Source organism: Chelonia mydas, chromosome 4, assembly GCF_015237465.2.
Source record: "Chelonia mydas isolate rCheMyd1 chromosome 4, rCheMyd1.pri.v2, whole genome shotgun sequence".
NCBI lineage: Eukaryota > Metazoa > Chordata > Testudines > Cheloniidae > Chelonia > Chelonia mydas.
The window spans coordinates 3,992,527-4,014,360 of NC_057852.1; the positions used below are offsets into that span (position 1 = coordinate 3,992,527).

At 51.5% G+C, this 21,834-nt stretch overlaps 1 protein-coding gene across 4 annotated transcripts in view; it reads left to right on the forward strand.

Annotated features, from left to right (window-relative positions):
• Positions 1-7,439: 7,439 nt before the first annotated feature.
• The window catches only part of HOPX (HOP homeobox), a 29,497-nt gene continuing 15,102 nt past the window's right edge, over positions 7,440-21,834 (forward strand). The window contains exon 1 of one of the 4 annotated variants that reach the window (XM_043545254.1): positions 7,440-7,847. The gene's annotated coding sequence lies outside the window, so the exon portion shown is untranslated. Of the gene's footprint in view, positions 7,848-7,873; positions 8,268-11,229; positions 11,515-21,834 lie in introns of those variants that run through there. The other 3 variants (XM_037896536.2, XM_043545253.1, XM_043545252.1) reach the window with 3 other exon arrangements.

Below are 21,834 nucleotides of genomic sequence, written 5' to 3' on the forward strand. Positions count from 1 at the left end.
ACACCATCCGATGGTCCAGGGACATCTACATCGAACACATCACCGGCCACCGACAGTGCCAGGAGGTGTGAGCCGGTACAACATCGTGCATCCACTATGGGAAAGGGACTGAGAGGCTTTTTCCATTGGACCATATGAACTGGAACCATAAACTCACTGAACATTAAATCCCACCAATTGAGGGTAGATCCATCCTCATCATCGTATCCACTCGTTATACTCCACACCTGAACATAGCCATTATATGGACAACATACCCCCATATCTCAATGTCTGTACTTTGACCAGTTAAACTTTTACCCCCAATCGGGGAGATTGCAGATTATGTATTCCTTACGCCACCCGTTCCTAAACCGAATTTCGCACCCCTTGATAATCTGTACCTTATTCCCTGCTAACCAGAATCTTCTATGCTTAAACTCTGTACCGTTTTCTTTTTACTTCAACTTTATCTTAATAAAATCTTTTATTGGACCAACTTCTGTTGGTGAGAGTAACTTTCTGAGGGTAGCAGTCACTGGTCCTCCAAATCTCCTAATGCTCCTTTGTGAGCTTTTCAATGGAAAAAGAGATGACTCATCAGATGAATTATTCAAACCTTCCCCTTTGAGTATCCCACACACAGCAATTATGTGTAACCTACAAAGTTAATGGCAACAGATTTACATCCTGCAAAATCACATCTGACTGATTTCAGACAGGACTATTCAGTAGAGCTGGACAGGAAATTATTCAACAAATCTGAAAATAAAATACTTTTAGTTTACATCAAAATCTTGTAGGTTCTCGTTAATACCCAACACCCCCCTGATGAAAAATTCAGGGGAGGGATTCAACAACTGAAAAACAAAATAAAAGTTGGCCTTGGAGGGATTATATTTTTGACAAAAAACCTGAATTTTTGACAAAACTGGAAATTTTTTTTGAAAAGCCTGCTCTATAATTGAAAAGCCATTGTTTGTCAAAACAAATCTTTCAGATGAAAATGTGTGACCAGCTCTAGTGTTCAGAGGAATATTGCTGAAATAATAACTCTAAGTTTACAACAATAACACTTTGTTAAACTGAAATACATCTCTGCCTAATGCCCTGTCCCTGCAAATCAGAGGCCTGCTCGCTGCAGATCAGGAGGTGAAGGAAAAGAGTTCCTGCTGCATTAGGGGTTCCTTCCTTTCCTAGGAAGCAATAAAGAAGAAGAGAGAAGAAGAGCTCCCTCTCACAGTTGCCAGGGGTAAGGGGAGTTAAGTTTTGAAAAGTTTTGATGTGCTAGGAATAGACACACACAAATCCACACCAGATTGAGTAGATGGTCTTCTTTCTGCTGCAGTGCCAAACTGACAAGTCTAGAAAATAGACCAGTTCCACATTCTCTAGGCCCTATGACTAGTACTTGGCTAGCACCAAAGCCCAAGAGATCTGTTCAGCTGCTGAGGTCTGTACTTAGCTCTCAGCTACCCCTGACTCTATGGAGATTGTTGGGAGAGGGCCGATGATACTGGGGAAGGGTTGTGAAATACGTAGCCGGTTTGAATCTGTGCTGCATTCAGAAAGCTCCCTCTATCAAATACACTTTGAGAGAGAATCAAAGACACTGACAATTTATTCTGATTGGTTAGGCTCTGGAGTAGAGCAGTACAGGTTACATCTCCCTGTGCCAGGGAGAAGACACGCCCCTGGGGGAGGGAAAGGTGGGATTTCCATTGGTTCCACCAGGTACTCCCTCCCAGCCCTGTCAATGGAGTTTGCAAGGGGGTATCCTTGCTCCATGCACCCCCACTTCATCCATGCCAGGTCTGCTCTAGCAACCCCTCCCCCCCCCCCCAAGACACAGTCAATGAAGGCACTGCTGCAGAAATCCCAACCCCATCCCAAGATGGACTGCTCCAAATGTGAATTCTGGTATATTTGGAAGGCTGCCCACGCACTACTTGCCTGGCAGTGCTGCTAAACAGGACATGGGGCGCTGGTCTTTTGCCTAAGTAAAGCATGTAGGACCAGGTGCTCTGCCCCTGAAAGTCTGTTTACAAAGATTTAAATGCAAAGCTTGTTTTATGAGGTGTCTAGATTACCACTATACTGCAAACAGTGCCTGCTCCACCTGGCATGTTCACAGAGTTCAAGACTAGAAGGACCATCAGCTCATCCAGTCAGACTTACATTTCACCCAGTGGCCCCTGTACTGAGCCCAATAACTTGTGGTTGGCTACAGCAGTTCTTCCAGAAAGGCAGCCAGTCTTGATCTGAGACACTGAGATGGAAAATCCACCACTGCCCTTGGGAATTTGTGCCAACGGCTCATCACCCTCACTGGTAACAAATTGCCTTATTTCTAATTTGAATGTGTTGGCAGCAGCATCCAGCCATCGGTTCTTGTTCTGCCTTTCTTTGCTAGATCACAGAGCCCCTTAGTACTTGGTATTTTCTCCCTGTGAAAGCTCTTCTAGTCTATAACCTCTTTCTTCATTCTGATAACTAAAGAGATTGAGCTCTTCAAATGGCTCACTGTCAGGCATTTTCTCCAGACCTGCAATCATTTTTGTGGCTCTTTTCTGTACCCTCTCTAGTTTTCAATGGGGACACCAGAACTGTACTCAATAGTCCTGCATCGGGCTCACCAATGCCATCTACCTCCCTGCTCCTGCTCACACTACTCCCCATTCTCCAGCCCAGGATCGCATGAGCCCTTTGTGTCCCAGCATTGCACCGGCAGCGCATGTTCAGACGACACCTAGCTCCTTTTCGGAGACACGGCTTTCCAAGGGGCACCCTAGTCATTTGCATACTTATTTCTCTCTTTGTTCTTTGGAGTTGTGCCTGTTACTGTACTGACAGGGGAAGACTCATCAGGACACGATCTGTCTTGTGTTAGGATATAGATATTCAGGCCTGTCTGTAAAGGCCTGTACTCTAAGAACGTAGGTATATGTTTGTAACCCTTCTGCCCGTCAGAGTTGGCAGCAACAAGGTCCGGGTTCAGTATCTAGGGGTTCCATTCCAATAACACAATGGAAAGCCGGCTCGAGCCCCCACCCAGTGACCTGGGACAAATATATACCACCCCCACTGGGTGCCTCCAAGAGGCAATACTTCCCCTCTCGCAAGCACAGAGTCTGAGTGTAGCAAAAAGCCTTTTAATAACAGAGACAAACAATGTGGCATTATATTGGGGAAACACCACCAACAGGATTCATAAGACAACCCATGAGCAAAAAACCCACCCCAAGCAAACTGGGGCATGTCCTTTCCCTTTGGTTCTTGAGTCCAGCAACCCAAAATCACTCAAAGTCCAACGACTCAAAAGTCTCTGTCCCTGGTCAGGGCAGCCCCAGAGTTTGAAAGTTTATCTGCAGAGTTTTACCTCCCAACCTGGGTGGAGATTGGGGCGGGGGGGCAGTTAAGGGGCACCTTACGTGGTCCAAAGCTGATGGCCCCACCTCTCCATGGGGCTCCGCTCTGCCAGCCGCCCCATGAGCTGCTCTAGGCATCCGACAAACCGCTCTGCTCACCGTCCTGCAAACTGCTCCACCATATATCTTCAGGCTCCCCCACTACTTAACACAACACTCAGTGATTTCAGCTCTTAGTCAGTTTTTAGCTCTTTTGTGATTTCAGCTTGTAGTAGGGGAGCCTGAGTGCTGGTGCACCATTAGCCCAAAGTGAATTCAGCTCAGCAGCCTGTAACTAGACTCCTAATAGAATCAGAATTAGCTCTGATAGTCCACAGTAGAGAGAGGAGAAAGTGCAATTAGCATGTAAGGCCCTCCCCAGGGGGCCCATACCACCAAGTATTAATACCTGTCCCTAGCCTCTCTCAATTCACAGAGTTTTGGAACCCATGTCCCTTGCTTAGCGAGTGCTACTTAGTTGATGGCGAGTCCCTCCATCATAACAAAAGGCCAGGTGCAGTTCCACTGTCCTTGATTCCCATAATCAGGGTAATAACAATTTATTCTTCCTGCCCCAATAACAGAGACACTGGGGATCCCACAGCAGCCAAAGTGACCATTTGGGCAGCTATGGCCTCATTCTAGGCGGTGTGGAAGTATAACACTGTATAACGTTGTATAAGGGGACATGCTGGATACATTGTATATGAGAGGCCATGCCAAAACATGTTACAAAGTGTCTGAGGGAGCACAGGTAGGGACAGTTAGCTTTTGAATGGAGAAGCAATTAAGATAGAGCCAGCACGTCTAAGAAGCAGGCATCAGAATGGAAGGTGTGAAGGGCAATTAGTTAAGTTAACTGGAAGCTGTTAAAGGAGATTGTTAAGGGTGGCAGGTAATTGAAGATACGTGACTGGTCTCAGGGATCTCAAAGGGTGGTGACTAAAATCTTTTTCTTCTTTTGTCTGTAACTTCTCTGTAACTTGTTCTCCAAAAAACTGTATAAATTAAGAGACACAAGCCCCACTCGGGGGGCTCACTTCTAAATGTATTAGCAGAGTAGCTTTGCTAATAAAACAGAGTGGTCTGATAAATTGTGAGTCTGAGTCAAACTTTGACAGCGGGGTGGGTGTGCCTATGCAAATAAGATCGGCCCCTGAAGTTCTTTTCCACAACTTGCCACGCCTCACCACCAGATGTCAGGGTGGAGCTCATCCTGACTCGGCTTACATGTTTATCATTTAGCTAGTAATAGAGGTATACAAGAAAGAATCTGTGGAAGGGCCTTCTCTCACTGTGACAGTCTGAGGCCCTGTTCTTAGGCCAAGGCCTTTGGCTAAGCAGCAGAGGCAGCCATAAACTGGGAAGCGAACAGCCATAAACTGGGAAGCTAGTCAATATGGGGCTGTTAGGAAGGTGATCCGATCTATCACCTCCAGAGAAAGGGAAGAACCTAGAAGATGTAAAAGGAAATTTAGGTTGATAGTTTTCTGACTGGTAAGAACTCACTTATCAATAGACACAGCTGGGAAACCCTTATGTCTTTATAGATGTCGTTGTAAAATCCGCACTTCTATATCGTTTTGTCATTATAGTTCCCACTTTGCTATTGTTTGTCTGTATAATCTCTGTCTGGTTCTGTGATTGTTTCTGTCTACTGTATAATTAATTTTGTTGGGTGTAAACTAATTAAGGTGGTGGGATATAATTGGTTACCTAATCATGTTACAGTATGTTCGGATAGGTTAGTTAAATTTCAGTAGAATGATTGGTTAAGATATAGCTAAGAATATTACTATATAAATTAGGGGCAAACAGGAAATAAGTTGGGATTCGAAAATAAGGAAAAAGGAACTTGGATTTAAGCTTGCTGGAAGTTCACCCCAATAAACATCGAATTGTTTGCACCTTTGGACTTCGGGTATTGTTGCTCTCTGTTCATGCGAGAAGGACCAGGGAAATGGGAGAGTGAAGGAATAAGCTCTCTAACATCTTGCCCCATTCCAGTAGCACAAACCATGGTTCATGGTTCCTTATGCCATGGGATAGCCCAAAGCAGCCCGAGAGCACCACTGAATTTGCTCCGCAAAATCCAATGTATCCCGTGGCCTGCCACATGTCTCTGGAACTCCATCGTTAAACCTGGGAACAGTCTATGAAATGGTACATTTAATCTAGCTCTCACTATGTTTCCATTTGAGTTTTAGTAGCAACTGAATTTGCAGTTATTGTGCTAGCAAAACTCTGCTTGAACTCAATTTGCCTAAGTAAGGACTACAGGGTCAAGCCCAAGAAATTTACCTAGTGAAGCATTAGCACATGACCATGGAAATTACTGAGGAAACATCTCCTAGTGGTGAAGCAATACTGGCAAGAACAATGTATCTATAAGTAAACAGCGTAGTGATAAAATACATGGGAGAGCATCTGCAGGTACTGGGTATTAAAGCACTGTGCTCGAATGCTTTTAAATCCAGGGTTTAGATATCAATCTCAAACTGGCCTCTGAGGCTGGGAAAGGAGACTTTAGCATTTACAGCATATTTTCTGTGCTGTCAGATTACTATGGATGCTTTGGCTGCCTCTGATTGGCTAATTTGCAACCCAGCTGGCTGACAACCAACTGCAGTAGGAACTCCTGCTATTCCTTAAAGGAAAAGTTTGCATTCCTGTTTGCAACTACAAGCTTCTTAACGGAAGGCTTTTTTCCCCAGCCTTCATAGCACTTCAACACTCACCATTTCTGCCCTTTCACACATTCAATGTTTAGTTCTATTCAGTCCCAGCACAGCTGAACACAAACCCCTAAACCTACGGAAATTCCAAAAACAGACCAGAAAATTCCCACAACAGACAGAACACTTGGGCACTCTGCAGACAGGATCCAGCTGAGCCACATCCATTGGCAAGGCAGGAACAACCCCAGAGGAGATCTCTGTCCTCCCATCACCATGCCAGAGGGAGTAACAAGCTGCACGTAGGAGTTTGCAGAAGTGGCATGTACTGTGCCTCTCTCCAGGTATTCAGCTGTTACCAATTTTCTATAAAAGTCTGAGGGCAAGAGGGTGCATTGCTAAAACTCACCCCTAAATCGGATTATTTTTGCTAATATATTTCCTCCTTCCCCCAAATTGTTTCCGTAGTAACATTACGGCCATCTATGCTTAATCATCCAAGTGAGGGATTCCTTATGGAGCTCTCTTCAGACCCCCCACAGAAAAGGTTTCTCTGCAGGAGAGGCTGAGCCAGGCCAATGGGACTTCAAGGTCACAGGAGGTTCGTGGCCATGCCAGGAACTGACCGCAGATCATTACAGCACTCAGCCCTGTGCCTTAACGAGCAGAGTATCCTTGTGGTTAGAGGGCATCTTAAAGCCAGTTATAAACTGCTAATTTACTATGGCAGGAACCCAGCCAAAGGGGCATTACCACTGAATGCAGGAAACCAAAACCAAAGGTAAGTCCTCAGCAAGAGCACTAGAGACGCCCATTGGCAATGTGTGGGGCAGACACCTTTCACAGCAGCAGAGACCAGATGCTAAGGACCATATGGTCAAAAGTAGCTACCGATTTTAGGGGCCTCCAGTTTTTGGTGCCCAGCTGAGCTGTCTTGGCCTGCACATATAGCCCCAGCGGGTGCCCACTGGAGCTCCAGGCACGTTCGGTGTTTCAGTCTGGGTGTCCCAGAACTCTAGCAGCCAGGCTCACTAAGTGTTGGCCTGTGTATTTAGTGCACCGATGGTAATAAGAGGTCAGCACCCCCAGCTACCACGAGGGTTAATGGCTGGGGGCTTTGAATGGGGAGGGCTGCCACAGAAGGGTTTGCATTTGCATTTTACCCCATTGCTCGAGTTTGTTATTTTCCTTAAGCTTGTCATCATTTCCAGGAGGCCCAACTGGCTCCTTCCTCTACAGGGCTAGATGGTGCCTGTCGGCATAGCCATGGGTGCAACGGGGAGGAGCCCTGGGAGCCCTTGTGACTGACCCACAATTTTCTCCCGCTTCATCCGAGCTCAGAAGGAGTCACAGATTCCAAGGGCAGAAGGACCATTGTGATCATCTAGTCTGACCCCTGTGCAACACAGGCCGGAGACCTCACCGGCCTCCCTCCCAGAACTGGTGGTGGGGATCTTCTGATGGCTATTCCACTTGCACAGTGACCCCTCGACGCTGACTCAGCCACACGGGCCTGTCCATTGCGGGGACAGTGCCAAGGATCCCTTGCTGCAGTTCGCCCACCCAGGAGAGTTTGGGAAGTGGTACTCGCGCCCTGTGCAGGGGACGCCAAGGCGTGACTGAGTGCAGCGTGCCAACAATTACAGGCATGCACATGCACAAACTTGGGTGCAGAAGTGCCCTGAAAAGCCTTCCAGCTCTTTGCTGAGATGTGAGGGCGGGAAAGCTAGGAAGGACACGCTGAGAAACAAAACAAGAGTTACCAGCGTCTGCGGGGGAGCTGCGGGTGAGTCATACCTGCCAGCCCCGCCCTCCTGCCTGCTAGGAACGTTCTGTCCCCGCAGGGAACCGAGCGTGCGGTAATCAGCCGTCAGAACCGGGGCCAGGGGAGCTGGGGACGTCCACCGCTGCAGCAGCTAGCGAGGAGCCAGGCGCAGAGAGGGAAGCCAAGTATCCGCCGCCTCTGCTCTCGCCAGGCTTCGGGGGAGCTACAGACCCGGGGGGCTGAAGGAGAGCGGGCGAGAGCGCCCGAAACGCGCAGCTGCGCCCGGGGCTGTGACCAGCCAGCCAGGCGACAGGGCGCTGCAGGGTTCCCGCTGCCTGCTTGTCACACAGGCGTGTGGTCCGGGCAGCCGCCTGCGCAGCTCCTCCACCGGCGCGTCGGACGCTGGCGGGCTGAGAGCGCTCCGGTCCCTTCCAGCTCCGGGTGAGTGCAAACTTTGCCCTGGGGAGCTGGAGGGGGGGGGGGGGGGAACGCGGGGGTGCCACGGACGCTGCTGCAGCGAGAGGGAAGCAGAGGGGTGTGGGCATGAGGGACCAGAACTGCCCTGGCACTACCCTGCCAGGGGCCGGGGGAAGTAAGTGCCCCGCGCAGGAAGAGGCGCGGAACAGCACCAGGCGTTGCCGCCCTTTGCAATGTGGAAAGGTAGGGAGTGGGCTCTGCCGGCTGTTGGTGCATTCAGATGATTATTTCTTCTGCTTTCACCAGAAACACGGAGCTGCTGGAGATGAATTAGATGCTGCACGTTCCTATTTCACATGATCACTGACTAAGAGAGTTTGTGTATTCAGGAGCGGATTCTGTCACCTTGTGTACAGTGCGTGGTGCCGTATTGTGTGTCTCACACACCCCCCCCCATTGATCTCAGAACCAATGGTAACGGGTGTCAACAGGAACACCGGCAAAAGCACGGTGCGCACCAACAAGAGGAAAGGTGGCAGAACCGAGCCGCGGGGCAGGACACGCTGCTGCCGCCGAGAGAGGGATGCACATGGGGGGGGGGTTCAGCTTTTCACAGTCGCCTTTTGGTTCCCGGTGGCTTGCGGTCTCCCCGCTCCCGGTGGCAGGAAAAAGGGGGTATCTAAGAATAGCCGCGTAAACACCCAGTCACGGGAGAGCCCCCTGGCACCGCGCGGAGCGCTCGAAGGAGCCGGCGGGGGGACAGGCCCCGCTTGGCGGGAGCCGGCGCAGAACGAGCCCTTCGCGCGGCCGCGGGGTGCGGCGTCCGAGCCCAGAGCCCGCTCCCCGCGGCTGGCCGGGTTTCCGCAAGGCAGGAGCCCGCGGCTGGGCTGCGCGGAGCGGAGACCGCGCGCACGGGGCGAGAACTTGCCGCTCGCGGGCGCCTCAGGCGCTAAGGCCCCGCACCCCAAAGAAACGGGGGCACCTGGCTCCCGCCGAAATCCCCGCGCCCCTGCTGCGAGGTGCCTCGGAAGCCCTTGGCCGGGCTGCGGCGCCCCAGCCCTTTTTGCTGCTTGCGCGCTCAGCACCAGACCCTGGCCTGCCCCCTCTCCACCAGCGGGGATTCAGCTGCCCGTGGGGCCAGGGCCGATCAGCTCAGCGGGGCTCCGAGGGCTGGGCGTGGGACGACTCCGACTGTATGTGACCAGCGCGTGTTTGCGGGACGCAGCCTACAGCTTGCGGCCCCTTTCGGGAGGAAAGATGCGCTATGGGGGGGGGGGGGGGGGAAGCAGTGGGTTTGGCCCTGACTCTGCTCGTGGTGAAGCCGGGGGAGTTTCAGCACCGACACCCATGGGGCGAGGCCAGCACTGGACCGCTGTGCCCACGTTGCTCTAAACTGTTGTTCCAAACAGGGGGGGCAGGTTTGTAGAAATGTTGGTGGTGCCCAGAACCCGCCCCCGCCCAAACTCCGCCCCCCACCTGCCCAAGGCTCTGGGAGGGAGTTTGGGTGGGGGAGGAGGTCTGGGATGCAGGCCCTAGGCTGGGGCAGGGGATTGGGGTGCAGGCTCTGGGAGGGGGTGTGGAGGGAGGGGGTGCAGGGGTGAGGGCTGTGGGGTATGGGAGGGGCTCAGGGCAAGAGTAGGGGTGTAGGGGGGTGAGGGCTCTGGGGCTGGGAATGAGGAGTTTGGGTGTGGGAGGGGCTCAGGGTGAGAGTAGGAGTGTGGCGGGTGAGGACTCTGTCTGGGGCTGGTGGGTTGGGGGGGTTAGAGAGGCTCAAGGGCTGAGGCAGAGGGTTAGGGTGCGGGGGGGTGAGGGCTCTGGTTGGGGCTGGAGATGAGGGGTTTGTGGTGTTGGAGGGGGCTCAGGGCTAGGGCAGAGAGTTGGGGTGCGGGTGGGTGAGGGCTCTGGCTGGGGCTGGAGATGAGGGGTTTGTGGTGCTGGAGGGGGCTCAGGGCTAGGGCAGAGAGTTAGGGTGTGGGGGAATGAGGGCTGGGGTTGGGGGGTTTGGGGTGTTAGAGCGGCTCAGGGCTAGGGCAGAGGGTTGGAGTGCAGGGGGATTGGGCTCTGGCTGGGACTGGGGATAAGGTGTTTGGGGTGTTAGAGAGGCTCAGGGCTAGGGTAGAGGGTGTGGGGGGGGTGAAAGCTCTGGCTGGGGGTGTGGGCTCTGGGGTCGGACAGGTCTGGGGATGAGTTTGGGGTGCAGGCAGGCTGCTCTGGGACAGGGACCAGAGAGGAGGATTCCCCCCAGCCCTTTCCCTGCCGGCAGTAGCGAGCTCTGGGGGAGGAGCCCCCCTTTCCCACCCCCCCAGCAGCACACTCACCCCCACAACTGTCACTGCATGTGCTCCTAGGGGCCCTCTCAGGTCCAGGAATCTCCCTCGCCTCCCCCAGGGTGGGTGCTGGGGGGTGCCGCGTGCGCCTCCTCCCCTGCTGTTGCCCTGACTGTAGCCTCACTGGGGGTGAGGGATGGGGCTGCCCCTTGCCCAGCATGGGGCAGGAGCGGTGACTGCGGGCGAGGGGGGCCCTGTGCTGGTGGAGGGTCCCGCCGGAAAAGGGAAGGGTCTGAGGGGGAAGGGCCGGCTCAGAGTCAGTCTGCCCTGGCAGTGGAGTTAGGGGGCACTAGGATCCTGGGGCAGCAGTTGCTGCAGGGAGGCAGCATGGAGCTGCAGGGAAGAGGCAGAAGCAGGGAGGCTCTGCTCCGGGGCCGGGGAGGCGCGGAGAGGGCTGGGGCAGCTAGAGGGGGCCGGGGGACACTCAGGGGAGGCGCGGGGGGGGGGGGCAGGTGGGGCCGGGCCCCTGGGCTCTGAATATTGCTGGTGCTAAGGCACCATGTGGAGATAGAACTCGCCGCCTATGGTTCCAAAGAAATGTTTTCAGGCTGCTCACGCAGAGAGCCCGGCCTGCAGCCCCGCAGTGGGTGAGGAAGCCCTCTCCTGCAGGCCGGGCTCTCTGCGTGAGCAGCCCCTCGCAGCGTGGCTCTCTCCTGCTTTGCCTGGGGAGCCCAGCGCCTGCCAACCTGCTTCTCCTCAGGGACGCAGGCAGGCTGCCGAGTTTGCCGCCAGTCACAGCGCCGCCTTAGCTGAGCGACACCTGCCTAGAGCGCAGGGGGCTGCCGCGAGGCCGCGTGCCGGGACAGCCAGGCTCCCCCGGGGTTAGGGGTCTGTTTGGAAGTGGGGCAGCGAGCCAGAAAAGGCTCCCGGGGAAGCCGACACTGTGCGCAGCCCGCCAAGAGAGCAAGGCTTTGCAGCGCGCTGTGAAGAGCTGTTGTTAGCAGGTAGGTGATGCTCATTGGCTTTAATGCCCGGGGGATGGGCCCCTGTGACAGAGAGAGCATTGCACCGGGGGCGTGGGGGTAGGCTTGGCCCGTGTTCATTGCATTGCTCCTTTATTTTCACTTTCATTCCATAGAAAGGGAAACGCTCTGACTTCTGTTCCAAGACTCTGATGATGAGCTTTTGGTTAAAAAGTGTGAACAGGTGGGAAGCGCTTTGTTTACACACCCGCTCCCCACCACTGGTCCCTACCACGCTTACTTGCTTTGCTCTAACGTGACTCTGAATCAGCTGTGACAAGCCGCGCTACCGCGGGAGTGGGGGGCGCTGCTAGGGGACACCTCTGTTCTCTATGAAGTGGCCTTCCTTGCTCGTTTGGAGCAAAGGCGTCGCTGCAGCAGATTCATTGGGGCTTTGCAGAGGGTCAATGTATCTGGCTTTTGTGTTTATTTGTATTTATGGCTTGGAGGTGCTTTTTTTAAACCCTGAAATCGCATGGGACCTGGATTTCTCCTAGTGTTTCACTGTTTGGCTGATAGTGACTGTGAGAAGACCAGTCTGGAGTGGAAGGTTGTTCCAGTGTTTAAGGCATTACCCTGGGGCACAGAAGACCATCTAGGTGCCCAGCTTGGCCACAGTCATGTAGCTTCTCTGTACCTCAGTTTCTTCATCTGGACAATGGGGATAATGGCCCTGCCCCACCTCACAGGGGTGGTGTGAGGATTAACAAATTAAATACTGGGAGGTGCACAGCTAATACAGGATAAGAATCATATAAGTAGTCACCTAAGTGGCTCCACAGAAATATTTTCAAAGTCCATCCAACTACAAAGCTGTCTGGGTTTACATGAACCCAGCAGCGCTGCTCTGTAGGGCTGAGCTTATGCAAGCCCAAATGATTTTCTTCACAGTAATTTTTAAAACCCCTATCCGGTAGTAGCTGTTTAGCCAGGTGACAAATCACTCGCCCCACGAGCACATTTCCAAATGCAGAAGCCGGCCATTTGCCCCCAGAGGCCCTAGATGAGCACACAAATGCTGCTCTGGGTCAGTATTGAGATGCACTGGCAGAGCCCCAGCGTGACACCTGCTTGCGTTGGGGTGTGTTCTACCTGACTGGTCCTTCACTTTAATACCCCCGCTTGGAAATCTAGGGCTAGATCCTCAGCTGGTGTAAATCAACATCAGTCCAGTGAAATCACAGGACTGGAAGGGATCTCGAGAGGTCATCTAGTCCAGTCCTCTGCACTCAAGGCAGGACTAAGTATTATCTAGACCATCCCTGACAGGTGTTTGTCCAACGTGCTCTTAAAAATCCCCAATGATGGAGATTCCACAACCTCCCATGGCACTTTGTTCCAGTGCTTAACCACCCTGACAGTTAGGAAGTTTTTCCTAATGTCCAACATAAACCGCCCTTGTTTCTTCTTGTCCTATCCTCAGAGGTTAAGGAGAACATTTTTTCTCCCTCTTTCTTGGAAAAACCTTTTATGTACTTGAAAATTGTTATCATGTCCCCACTCAGGCTTCTCTTCTCCAGACTAAACAAACCCAGTTTTTTCAGTCTTCCTTCCTAGGTCATGTTTTCTAGACCTTTAATCATTTTTGTTGCTCTTCTCTGGAATTTCTCCAATTTGTCCACATCTTTCCTGGAATGTGGTGCCCAGAACTGGACACAATACTCCAGTGGAGGCCTAATCAGCATGGAGTAGAGCAGAAGAATTACTTCTTGTGTCTTGCTTACAACACTCCTGCTAATTCATCCCAGAATGACGTTTGCTTTTTTTGCAATAATGTTACACTGTGGACTCATATTTAGCTTGTGATCCACTATAACCCTGAGATCCCTTTCTGCAGTACTCCTTCCTAGGCAGTCATTTCCCATTTTGTATGTGTGCAACTGATTGTTCCTTCCTAAGTGGAGTACGTTGCATTTGTCCTTATTGAATTTCATCCTATTTACTTCAGAATTACTTTAAATCAGGGTGCCCTGCTGACTTACAGCAGCTGAGGATCTAGCCAAGATGGCGAGGATGGTAAGTTCATTCAGGTCTGGGTGTAAACTTGCTGGCTTTGCAGCCGGAGTGTACATGACAAGACAGGTACGTGGTGCGCTGGGAAAGTGCCTCAGAATTCTTATTACTCCTGCATTACTGAGCAAAGTCTAAGGGCTTGTCTACACTGCCAATTTACAGCGCAGCAACTTTCTGGCTCGGGGGGGTGACAAAACATCCCCCTGAGTGCAGCAAGTTTCAGCGCTGTAAAGCGCCAGTGTAGACAGTGCCCCGGCGCTGGGAGCTGCGCCCCTGGTGGAGGTGGGTTTTTTAGAGCTGCGCCACGACCACTCAAGGCACCTTAAAATGCCAGCCGCAGCAGCGCTTTAGCGTTGCCAGGGTAGACTGGCCCAGACACAGAGCGCTCAGCTGGGAACATAGGGGCCAACCCCACTCTGCTAACACCTGTCTCTCAGCACCTTCAGCTCCCCTGGACTTTACTGGGAGTTGTGGGGTCAGCCAATGCTGAGCGTCTCTCACCACGTGGCCATAGCAGAAGGACAAACAGGAACGTTTCACCTCTGTGAGAAATAGTTTTACGTGTGCCAGTCTGTGCCCCATTGTGCCCCAATGTTACTGTAGCCATGGGAGAAGATCTTAGAGGACAATTCTTACTCATTTGTCACGCAGCCCTCTTGGATGCAAACAACTGGAGGGCCCAATCCTCAGCTGGTGTAAATCAGTGTAGTTCCATTGGATTCAATGGGTCTGATCCCCAGCTGGAGTAAACCGGTGTCACTCCATTGGAGTCCTTCGGCCAGCTCCTCAGCAGGTGGAGTTTCATGGTGTCAGCGGCCCCCCTCCCTTGAATTCTGACGTCAATGGAGCTATTTTGCTTGACACCCACGGAGGTCCCAGTCCTTTACAAGGACCTCAGCGCTTGTCCCCCCATGCTGACAACACCGCCGGCCTTCCTGACTCACAAGCTAACGTTTCTGAGTGTTTAGGAGGCATTTGAAAATTCCACCTGGTCAAAATTTCTCAAAACAAAAAAAATTTGTTAAAATTTGGCCCTTTATCTCCCCCTTCCCCATCCCCTGCCCTGCTCAGGGAATTTTTCACAAAAACGTTTTCCTCAAAAATTTTCCATTTTTGGGGGGGGAGGCGGGGGGGGGCAGGGAAAGAAACTTTAGGTTAGAAACTTTAAATGAAAATATTTAGCCTGTTGTTCTATTGACTGTTTCTTAATTTTCTTTTTTCAGTTTTGTTTTGTGGGGATTTTTAATGCCAATTTTGATCTATCAGTCTAGTCATATAGGAATGTTTTATCCCCAAATCAAAAAATTGTATTGACATTTAAAAAAATGTTTTGAACACTTTTCAGTTTTAAAAGCAAAAAATACTGTTTCAAGCAAATGTGCTGAAAATTCAGCAAACCAAACAATGGACTGTTATGCAAACAGTGGAATAATGTTTGCATTTGCCCAAATTTCTGCAAGATTTTAAATCATGATGATCTGTCCCATTGGAAATGGAAATGCAACCTTAGCACTTACAATGGCACTCACCCCAGGACTTACTCAGTGACACCTGGCCTGTAATGCTTCAGTCATTACAGAGTTACAGAAGAGTCGCTTTGTGCATGGTGACTGGAGTAACAATTCTTCTAGGCTCTGTATACAAGGTATTTATTAGGGGGAGTTTAGGCTGACTACAGTGCAGCTGAGTGGCAAAGACTTGAGAGAATTATTCAGCTCACGCTAATGAAGTGTCAATGAAATCTGTACTCTTCAGTGCACCCGTCCTGTTTCTGGCCTGTGTTACGGGGCGTCTCTAGTCAAATACTCAGAGAGCTGGACAGCATTTTACTGGTGCAGTTTTAGTTCTCTTACTCTACACAGCCTTGCGAGGCACAAGTCAGTGCCATGGTGTAGTGTGACATTGTGGCTAGGGCACAGACCTCTGGGCAGTCTGCATAAGTGCAGCCACCTTTGCTAGCACTGATGGCGCTAAATCAGCACTGGAGCAATGGGGAGAATTTCGGGGAAGCCTCAGGTAGCCCCAGCCACTGTGGGCGGCACAGAACACACGTACACCAGGGAAATAGCTTACCCAACAGCAGAGACCAGGACATGAGCCATCTGAAAGCTTGTGCCTTTTGGGGCTCTATAGCCTATGTGTACACTGCACACTAAGCACAGGTCTGGGGGACCCAGCCTTGGGGATACAGAGTTTCCAAGCCCAAGCTTGAGCATCCACACTGCATTATAAACCTGGGTTTACCATTGCTGGACCCTGATCTCACAGCCCTGTTAACGCATCCACACTGCACTGCACAGCCCTCCAGATTCAGGTCTGCGGCTAGACCAGCATCTATGCTGCAAAGTGACAGGGCTTGGCCCTGAGTCACAGCAGGAGCTAGGCTCTGACCCACCCTCCAGCAGAATCCTAAAACCCACATCCTGAGTGTCTGATTCTGTGCGGACAGAAGGGGGCATGGCCTCAAACCTGCATCCAGGCCTGGGCTTAGTGTGAAGTGTAGACACACCCACTGAGCTTGAGGTTACCTCGTGTTTCCAAAGTCTGGGGGAGAGCTATGAAAGCCTCAGACTGGGGCTAGTGAAGGAAAGGGAATCAGCAGCCTGAGGGCCACAGACCCTGAGGCCAGAGATGATGGGTGGCAAACACTGAACAGCAGCCCCCCAGCTGCTCCTGAGCCTGAAGTCATTGCAGGAATATCCCTCCCTGTGGAAACTGCTTTGCCACTGAGCTACCTCCGGCTCCAGTCACTCACTGGAGAGTGCTAGAAGAAAGGAAACAGCTGTAAAGTGGAACTGGGGAAACAAATATGCACGTGTTAAATTTCATATGCAAATTTGCACGCATAAAATTAACACATTTTAAAGAATGACAGTTTACTGAGTACTGTCAGCACGCCCAGGGTTCTCAGTCTATCACAGCTGGCCCCAGCCCCGCTGATGGAGCTTGCCCCCCAAACCAGACACTAGCGCTGCAGTTCAGTTCCGGCTCCAGATCTGAACACCAAGCAGGAGGGGAAGGTGGCGTTCCAGGCCCGGGGTCTGGCAAGAGAGGAAGCCAAGGACAGAGGGAGGACATGAGAGTAAAGACAGGAGAGGGTGGGAGCTGGAGGAAAACACATCCCATATACTCGTATCTCCCTCGAAACAGTACATACAATGAAACAGGCCAGGCATTGCTTGGAGATGACACACACATAGGGCACTCCCATCTAGCCCGCCCTGCGCGCCCGGCGGGGACTTGTCCAAGCAGATACTAGGCAGCCTTGCTACACGGAAACCAGCCCTATCTCTGCAGTGGGCAGCTAGAGACCTGGCCTGGGGGAGGAACCAACACGACTCCGCTGTATGGCAAGGCACAACAGCTTTCCCTTGGGTGGTTCCCTCCGGGCCCATACCCCACAGAGTTGCAGAACAGCAGAGCGAGGGGTGAATTACAGGCAGACACAGCCAGAAATATCCGGTTTTGGAGCAGGTCTGAAGATGGGGCACAGAGACAGACGGACATTTCCAAACAGCTGGTGGCAGAGGAAAGAGGGATGCAAAGACCTGGGTCAGCGCCTGCTCTGCCCCAGACTCCCTGGGACCCTATGCATGTCACTTACTCTCCCCTGTGTTCCAGCTCCCACCTGTGCGGTGAGGCTAACACTGTGGCCCTGCCCCATGGGGTGTTGGGAAGGCAAATGCGATGAGCAGCACGAGTGCTCAGACTGTATGGGACTGGGGCCTATATAGATATATAGGTGCTTGGTGCTTGGCATCTAGGAGGGGACATGTTGCTCCCTGCTTCCCAGCCCACACAATGGAGATGGTGGGGACGCGGCGATTCCTCTAGATCAGGGGAATGCCCATGAAGACTTACGTCAGCTTTGTAGCCATTGATACTGGGAGTGTGAGGCCAAGTGGTTGCTTCTGGGCTGAGGCTCCAGCCCAGAGTGCCTGGGGCAATGACGGTAGGTGCAGGAGTCACTGGGGGCTGCTCCCTCACCAGGGGAGCCCACGCTGGCCTAGCATGGCTAGCATCAGCTTCTTTGGAGAACCTGCCCCTTTCCCGAGCGAAGCCCCCTGTGGGCGCACGGGACATCACCTCCAGGTCGGGGCCGGAATTTGCTCTTCCCTACTCCTTCCAGTTCAGCCAGAAGCATCGGGGTTTGCAGCGTGCTCCCTCGCCGGATGGCAGGCAGGGAACTGGCCTTCGGCAAACTACACCAGCGACCAGTGAGACAATTCCAGGCATTGGGATGGACTCAGCCAGCCTGGCAAATCTAGTCCCTAGGTACTTGCAGGACCATTTATTTCCTTCTAGCTCCCCCAAGGCAGTTACGATCAGCTGGGTTGTCCTTTGCTCGCCAGCCTAAATTTCAGCCTATGCTGGGCAGAGGCCTCCTTGGGCTCTGTTTGTTTAACCCTACCCATCAGCATCTGCTCAGCACCTCTGAAAATCAGGGTATTTTAATTAAGGTGCCTACAACCAGATTTAGGTTTCCAGTTTGGGGCCACTATCTTTCCGCCTCTCAAAGCCGCAGTGAGTCTGTGTCTACACCACAGTCAGAAGGTGTGACTGCAGCACGTCGACACATACAGTACCTGAGCTACCGTTGAGCTAGGGCGAGGGGCTCAAGTACACACCCAAGTCCCGAATGGGGCCAGCCGTGCCACAGCTTCACTGCTATGGTCACTCTGAGCGAGCTAGATCCAAGCTGGCTCGGGTACGTCTACACGTGCTGCCTCCCCACTGCTGGGTAGGCAAACCCCCTTTGTCTCTTGACTGCGTGCTCTGTTGGAGTCACTCAGCTTTCTATGCAGAGTACTCCACATTGCTGACCAGGCAGGAGGACACTGGCCTTCCTGTGGCTGAGTGCTGGAGGACGCAGGTGAAGGTTTGTCCCTTAGGATAGCGTTCTACTCATTTTGTTTGTGTGGGTCACTAGTGACCAAATGAGGGTGTGGCAGTAATTAAGTTTGCACAAGCAATGATGTTCTATTACTTTCAAGAGGTGAGCGAGTTGGTCATTCGTTCGTTTCGTAACGAGAAATCAGCTGGTCCCACCCACTTCACACCCCGGTACATCCCAGAGCCATGGGTGTGGTTACTGTCCTGCAGCATTCTCGGACACAAGAAAAAAGCTCTGTGTTTGAGCAACCAATGAGTCATGTGATGTTGGGCACAGTCCTATTTATGACCACTTTCCATATTGCCAAACAGTGATTTCACTAGCAAATGCCGCCTTCTGCAGAAGTGGCTTGAACAGGAGTTTCCAGACAGGGTGTTGGCAGCAGAAAGCTCAAAGGGCTTTGAGACAGAGAGTAACATTTCAAAAGCCCCTCTGTGACTTATGAGCATTTGCCCCATTTTCAGAAATGACTTTGGCAGTTAGGAGTCAAAGTCCCATCGGCTTTCAATAAGACCTCAGCACTTTAGAGTCTATGACTGTCGGCCTCAAAAGTGCCACCCTGGTTTGTGGGCCTGGGGGGTTGTACCAAGTCCTGCTGGGACATGAAAACACAGCTGCTACAGGGGGCTCCTGAGAGATTCCTAGCAATCGCTGGTGACAAAGCAGGATATAAGGTTTGATTCTGACGTCAGAATCTGCTGCCTTTTCACAGCAAGTTCAAGCCAGATCTTAGTTGTGTTTTGGAGCAGGGGAGTAGCAATGGGGAGGGTGGAATTTCCACCTCCACAAGTTCACCTGTGCCTGGAGACCATTTGCCCTCAGCTGTCCATGGCACTAACCCAGGCTAGCTCCAATGAGATGCCAGGGGGACCTTTCTAGAAACATGTGGCTCTAGCCCTCTCCACTCCCAATTAAAACCTTAGCCATGCCCATCTTTCAGGAACTTAACCTTTAAATTCCCTGGTCACTATTGCAGGTGGTTCTTTCCCATTTCCCAGCACTCAGAGTCCTTGGGAATAAGGAACCATGCACACCTTTTATTTGGGAAAAACACAATCACTATATATTTACCTGCAATAAAACGGGCAAAACCCAAGCTGTCCAATTCTGGTCATCCGTGGATGTGGAAATGTGGAGAAACTGGAAAGGATCCAGAGGTGAGCAACAAAGATGATCAAAGAAATGCAGTGAAAGCCATATGCGCAAAGGCTGAAGGAACTGGGTATGTTTAGTTTGGACACGAGGAGATTAAGGGGGAGATATGAAAGCTGTCTTCAGATACTTGAAAGGCTGCCTTAAAAAAGATGGAGAAAAGTTGTTCTCTCTTGCCACAGAGGACAGGGCAAATGGCAATGGGTTCAACCTACCAGATTTAGATTAAATCTCAGGAAAAACTTCCTAACGGTCAGACCAGTAGGACAATGGAACAGACGCCTAGGGAGGTTGTGGAAGCTTCTTCACTGGAGGTTTTCTACAGGAGGCTGGACAGAGCCACCTGTCTTGGATGGTTTAAACACAACAAATCCTGCATCATGGCGGCGGTTAGACTAACCCGGGCGGTCCCTTCTAACCCTGTGGTTCTATGATCAGGAGTATGGCGTACCCCACAGTCCCAGTTATTAAGTGTCTAGCTTTTTGAGGGCCCACAGCTCTATTTACATCCATCTAAAAGCTCACTTGCAGATCCCATTAGGCCCAGTGCTGATCAGGCGGACGCTAGGAAGCGGCTCCTCAGCTGCGCTGCTCTGGCCCAGCAACATCCACCCCACCAGGCCCCCTGCTGGTCTGTGGCTGTCTCAGGCAGTTCAGCTCCTGCGGCTCTGCCCCTGGCACTCAGGGCAGGCATGATGTTCAGCTCTAGCTCCGTCGCCATTGCGCAGGCCCCACAACATTCATCCCTGCCACCCGGAAGCCCTCTGCAGTAAAGACAGTGCTATGGAGGGTTCTGAGTCCCCAGCTACAAAACCCAGAGCGAGGCAGGACTCCTGGTCAAACCACTTCCCTTTCCAGCACAGCCCCTCCCTTCCCTTCGGAAGCGGGCATTCCCAACCCGTCAAACCGCACGCAATCTGTCAGCTCAGGGTGACCCACTTGCTACTGGGCGTATCTTGCACAATTCAAACGCCTTTTCATAACCAGCCACGTTCACACACTGCTGTCATTCCTAGAAACAGAACACAATCAGATTCCAGACAACGCAACACAACCCACCATGCGTAAGCCAAACTGCAACCCATGTAAGGGAAGCCTGCCACAGCTTGTTCCTTCCCTGTTCTCCTACAGGAGGAGCAGAATAGTGGGAGCTTCTTTCCCATTTCAGCACTCTAGCTCTGGGGCTCCCACTGGCAACTGCATGTTTTTCTGACTTGACTGTTCCCTTCCTTCTTTCTTTCTGTCTAGCCTGGCTGTTACACTGAGACCCCGAACCATCACTCCAACATCAGGCTACAATGCGGCTTCTAGATAGGATCCAGCTATAGCCACAGAGCCGGACTGAACCAGAGTAGAAACCAGGGTAGCTGGACATTATGGTTGATTGGACATTTGGGGACATAAGAACATATGAATGGCCACACTGGGTCAGACCAAAGGTCCACCCAGCCCAGTATCCTGTCCTCTGACAGTGACCAATGCCAGGTGCCCCAGAGGGAGTGAACCTAACAGGTAATGATCAAGTGATCTCTCTCCTGCCATCCATCTCCACCCTCTGACAAACAGAGGCTAGGGACACCATTCTTTACTCATCCTGCTAATAGCCATTAATGGACTTAACCTCCATGAATTTACCTAGTTCTCTTTTAATCCCTGTTATAGTCCTAGCCTTCACAACCTCCTCAGGCAAGGAGTTCCACAGGTTGATTGTGTGCTGTGTGAAGAAGAACTTCCTTTTATTTATTTTAAACCTGCTTCCCATTAATTTCATTTCGTGGCCTCTAGTTCTTATATTATGGGAACAAGTAAAAAACTTTTCCTTATTCACTTTCTCCACACCACTCATGGTTTTATAGACCTCAGTCATATCCCCCCTTAGTCTCCTCTTTTCCAAGCTGAAAAGTCCTGGCCTCTTTAATCTCTCCTCATATGGGACCCATTCCAAATCCCTAATCATTTTAGTTGCCCTTTTCTGAACCTTTTCTAATGCCAGTATATCTTTTTTGAGATGAGGAGACCACATCTGTACGCAGCATTCAAGATGTGGGCGTACCATGGATTTATATAAGGGCAATAAGATATTCTCCGTCTTATTCTCTATCCCTTTTTTAATGATTCCTAACATCCTGTTTGCTATTTCAACTGCCGCCGCAGACTGCGTGGAAGTCTTCAGACAACTATCCACGATGACTCCAAGATCTCTTTCCTGATTAGTTATAACTAAATTAGCCCCCATCATAGTC